Below are 5463 nucleotides of genomic sequence, written 5' to 3'. Positions count from 1 at the left end.
AGCATTTGTCCTCGCCCGCTCGAGAATAGCCCCACGCAAGCAACAATCTATCCCACGTCTAGAGCTCTGCGCAGCCCTAGCCGGAGCGCACCTAGCCACGCTCATCCAACGTGAGCTCACCATACCGGTGTCTAGAACAATCCTGTGGTCAGATTCCACGACAGTACTCGCCTGGATCAAATCGGACTCATGCAAGTACAAAGTCTTCGTGGGAGTCAGAGTCACCGAGATTCAAGACTTAACCGAAGAGTTAACCGGAGAAACAGAGTGGCGCTACGTTGATACAAAACAGAACCCAGCTGACGTCATCACCCGGGGAATGCCCCTGGATGACCTCACCCGTCGCAATGTCTACAGTGACGGCCCAGCATTCCTAAAGCTCCCGGAAGGAGAGTGGCCCACGCCTATCCCGAGGGAAGCCAGTCAGGAGGAGGCTGAGAATAAGAAGCCTGTGTTCTGTGGATTGAGCACTGTTATCTCCGCAGACCCCAACACACTCCTGATGGGGCGGCTAGATCCTGCATTACCCCAGACAATGTACCGGCCTGAAGAAGCGAACGGCCGACGAATGTGGAGGTACAGCCAAGTATTAGCCGACAAGTTTTGGAGCAGTTTCCTACTGCACTACCTACCGTCTCTACAGACCCGCCAGAAGTGGGTAAAGGAGAGAGACAATTTGACAGAAGGAACAGTCGTCATGATTATTGATCAATCACTGCCCAGAGCTATGTGGCCGGCCGGCCGCGTAAGCAAAGTGATCACCGGTGCCGACGGCAAGGTCCGAGCAGCTGAAGTGCTCGTCCAGGGTCGCACTTACACCCGTCCCGTGGCGAGGCTCATAGAACTGCCCCGACTCCCAGACACAATCGATGATGACCATGACCCTATAACCCTATGACTTTGTGAAGTTGACTGACCCCTACAGCAAACCCTTATGTGTAAATAGACAACGCGATTAATCTGTCTCTGTTTAACTGATTAGGTCTGGGACCAATCAGGGGGTGGCTGTTGTGAAGGGCCAGATTAAACCGAATATATATATTTATTTATATATATATATTTAATTGTATTTGTATATTCTCTAATATTCCCTGATATCCCTTGTATATTCCTTGTACAATATGCATTGAATATCCATTCTAGCCTACTGAACATCCCATAATAGTCTCCATTCTACTATTGGTCGAGACCTTGGTGCCAGGCTGCCATACCCCTCAGACCCAGTTCAAACGTACCGCTCCACATGTACGAACAAGTCCTAGTTCCGCGTAGGAATCTGACTACCGCACCACTAATGGGACTATTTGTTCATAGTGCGTATATATACTGCGCTACTAAAGTAGGACTTTCTTTTCAGTCCAGTTTCTTACCCTCCAATAGAGTCACAGACGTAAAGCCTCCCCGCGACGCCACGTGTGGGAGTAAGGCCAAGTTTGCCTACCATCGGTATTGAGACATCGTGTATATTAATATTTGAATAGTCATATTTGGCACTATATCGTCGAGTTGGACGTAGTCTATTAAGCTAATAATAGTCTGTTAATATATAGTGCTTCGTGCGGTGAGAATACTACCGTAGTCAGTACCCCATCGTTTCGGGCAGAGAACTGGCTGCTTATCCAGGGTGGTTGACCCCACGTGAAGCTGCACCCGAGGAGCCCCAGAGCCGACGAGCGAGTGGACCTGTATACCGGATTATTCTACCGACGACAGCCCGCCTTCCCAGGCACGGATTATGCTTTGTATACTTTGATTATTCCATGGATAAAGACCCCCGACACTGCCGTGTGTTGGAACCCCCCCCCCTGGAGAGGACGCAAGGTGAGGAGACGCTCTGCAAGACGAGGTCGCTTCACGTCTCTCCCCCGTGGACCGGAGAGAGCCGGCCCACAAAGAGTCCACCTGCTTTCATCTGTGGTCCAAGGATCGCCGGCGCATCGAACGGCACTACAGTGGGTTCACCTGGGATACCCTTGGCCGGATGAGGCAGCCGGATTCTACCCCCCCCCCCCCCCCCCTTCCTACTCCTGTCGGCTTACAAGCGACCGGATTAACCCCCCCCTAGTGTATCCAGTATATAATCATTAAAGTATCATTGCTGTTATTCCTTAAACTATTCCAGGTCGTATATGTACCACCTGCGCCTTCAGAGATTGGACATTCTCTATTGATATACCGACGAATACTCTTGCCATAAAAGTGCATACTAATTCCCATTCATAAATGTGATTGATTTGATTAAGTGCTTGCTCTACACACCATCGCTGTGTAGAAATAAAGACCTATTTCTAATTCGTACATTTGTGTTGGATCCGTTTCATCTACGTGACAGTGTTCATCATAATATATTTATGCCGTGTACTGGGTGGCCGAATATTAAGTACAAAGGTAGTGGTAGTAAGTATCATATCTAGTAATACAGTCAGGGAATTGTACCCCTCAGTTACACTGTTTGTATTTTTGTTGTTTCTTTTAGATGTATGTTCTGAGAAGAGCTGGAGCCTCAGTGCCCAGCCTTTGCTCCTTCTACAGGGGCACCATCGAGAGCGGCTGCAGCGCACGGTCAGAAAAGCTGGGGGCGGCGCAGTGGTGAATCTCGCCTAGGGCGCCAAATGTGCTAGGTCCGCCCCTGCTCTCCCCCCTCTCTCCTACCCTGCCCCCAGAGACTCTGTACTAACCCCCCCCCCCACTGACACACACTGCCGCTTCACAAACTCACTGCCACTTTACTTTACTGCCATTATTTTAGTTTACATTATATTAGCTTACTGCCATATCTATCATCTCATCTCACTGCCACTTTACTTTACTGCCATTATTGTATTCTACTGCCATTATTTATTAGTTATACTCACTATGTACCACTGCTGCTGCAAAAAAAATCCACTGTTTATATAGTCCTGTATAGTGTATGTACATTGTGTCTGCAGATATGTCTTGGCCTGGTCATATTCTACAGACTTAAGAATTATGTTTTGATTGGTACAGATCCCCACAAAAATCACACCATGATCATTGCTTTGTGTTTTTCAATGAACATGAGAAGAGTGACACAAAAAATATCATCCTCAACATTGTGAGTCATATAACAATTGCAATATCAGTCAAAATAATCCAATCTTTTGTCCATATCGTTCAGCATAAAGCAGGGTGGAGAGAGAGAGTGAGAGACGGAGAACATTTATATTCTTAACCCAAGAGAACTGATTCAGATGAGGATCTTATTCCATTCAATTTCAATCAGTGCGACACTTACAAGTAAAACTACGCTCAATCATACGTCTTGGGAATCTATTCTCAAAGAATAATGAGCTGACCATTGAGCTCAATGTGTGTGCCAGGACTTCCTAGCCTTTGGCCAACCACTTTCTTTTCACTTATGTGCAGTATAGAAAACGAGGCACCCCGTGATGATTGAGAGGGATTATGTTTGTATGAGTCTATACATAGATTTGTTTGGGCTGATTCTACTAACTATACTTTTAAAAACTGCCTTAGGGCCCAATCTCTGTGCAAATGCAATGCTTGACCCCTGTTGAACCTCCTAGTAAAGAATGGTAATCTTTTATCAAATATATGTTGACACCGTTTAAACTCATCCCTACATTTCTTTCTGCAATCTGTCCTGGCATTTTATACATTTATTTTTCTACAGCCGTTCTTACATCAGCCCATTTATTTCACAATTCCAAAACGATTTACCCATAAGCTGATGCCCTGGGTTGTTGGCTAAGCTAGAGGCCTTAGTAGAAAAGTGTCTATCCATCTCTGCATGCAGCACACTGCACAGTGATATGTAGCGGGGATCCACAATCCTCCTGATTACCCCGACAACCCTCTATATTTCTGATCATTTCTAGTAAAGCAATGGAACACAACTCAGAGAAAAGACAAGATTTTTATTTAGAGCTACTGGGGGCTGAAGAGTGGGAGGCCTTATTCTTTACAAGCATACAATTGTAGAAAACCTACTACTATATCCTGTGATAATGACAATTTCTTTTAAAATATTGGTGAAAATTGAGGGCGGCTACGTGGCGTAGTGGGCAAGGCGCTCACCACGAATGACGGAGACGCTGGGCTTGCCTGTTCGAGCCCAGCGCTCCACATTGCTTTCAGTTTAGCTGGTCGTTCATACTAATACACATTGGCCGTATTAGGGGGTGGGAAACTGATGGGTGGGGATCGGGCGTTGTGGACAGCGACTCCTACAGGTCGGTTGGTGCGCCTGCGGAGTAGAATCAGAAAGTGTCGGGGGCAGCGTGAGCCTCCCACGTGTTACTCCTCGCCACTGAGAGATCGAGCTGCGCAGGTGAAAAGATGCGACTGCTGTTACCTCAAGTACCGGAGGGGACTTGTGCTATGTATGACTTAGTCCACATTGCAGCCGGCTTGTGGGAGGCAAGAAACAGCGTTCGTGACAGGGGAGGGTTGAATTTGGATGATACGAAATTGGGATGGGAGAAAATATAGAAAATGGGAGAAAAAGTGGATAAAAAAAAAAAAAATTGGTGAAAATTATTTTTTGCTGTAAAGGGTACCGAATGATGCGAGAATAAAGGGAATCTGAATCCGAATCCTGTTGGATGGCACAAGTGGAGCGCATGGTGGAGCTTTGTGCCAAGTGCTGAAGAGCCTACATTTGTGATGGGAGCGATGAGTGAGAGAGACAGATTCAGCGAACCTGTTACGGAAATTAAATATAGTAAAACAACAGCATTCATGTGTTTATATTTGTATGCAAATATTATTATAGCAACATACAGTTAATCACTATAGAAATAATCATATATATGTAATATGTCTATGGCAAAAGCACAGCAATACTATAGTGATTCATCACAATTTCTATAATTTTCCACTATTGAAATACTACTACTGTGGTAAATCTACAGAACACCACTTCTATACTATATGTTTTAGGCCTACTATAGTTAATTTTCAGATGGGAATTTAACCACCTGGTATTGCCAATAAAGACAGAGATATTAAAGAACATTATCTAATTGGTTAGGCTATAGGCTACTCTTACATATAATACACCAAAGAGATTATTATTTTCTTCTAAACCATTTTGTTTCTATCTATGAGGCATGGAATAGGTGATGACAATTTATCCTCTGCTGTGTTGTAAATGATAATCCAATGGTAATACAATACATTACGTAACAAAACATTGGTCCTCATTCTCAAACGGACATACGTAAAACTTACCAAGGATTCCCTTCGTAACTCAATTTACGTACTTATTCAGCATTCTCGAACGGCTTGGGATTGTAAATTCTTTGTAGGATTTACATAGGATTTGTACTTACATTTGCACTCTGTTGTAGTTTTGACTGGGTTCTTTATAACAATAACTTGACAGTACACATGAGCTTAGTTGGTAGCCGCAGCTTCAGGTTTACTCTGAACGTCAGGTCAGGAATGCGACAACAGACATCATCAGTCAATCACAACACT

The sequence above is a fragment of the Notolepis coatsorum genome (assembly GCF_963971535.1).
Source record: "Notolepis coatsorum genome assembly, chromosome: 14".
Classification (NCBI taxonomy): Eukaryota; Metazoa; Chordata; class Actinopteri; order Aulopiformes; family Paralepididae; genus Notolepis; species Notolepis coatsorum.
This window is presented reverse-complemented; position numbering follows the sequence as displayed.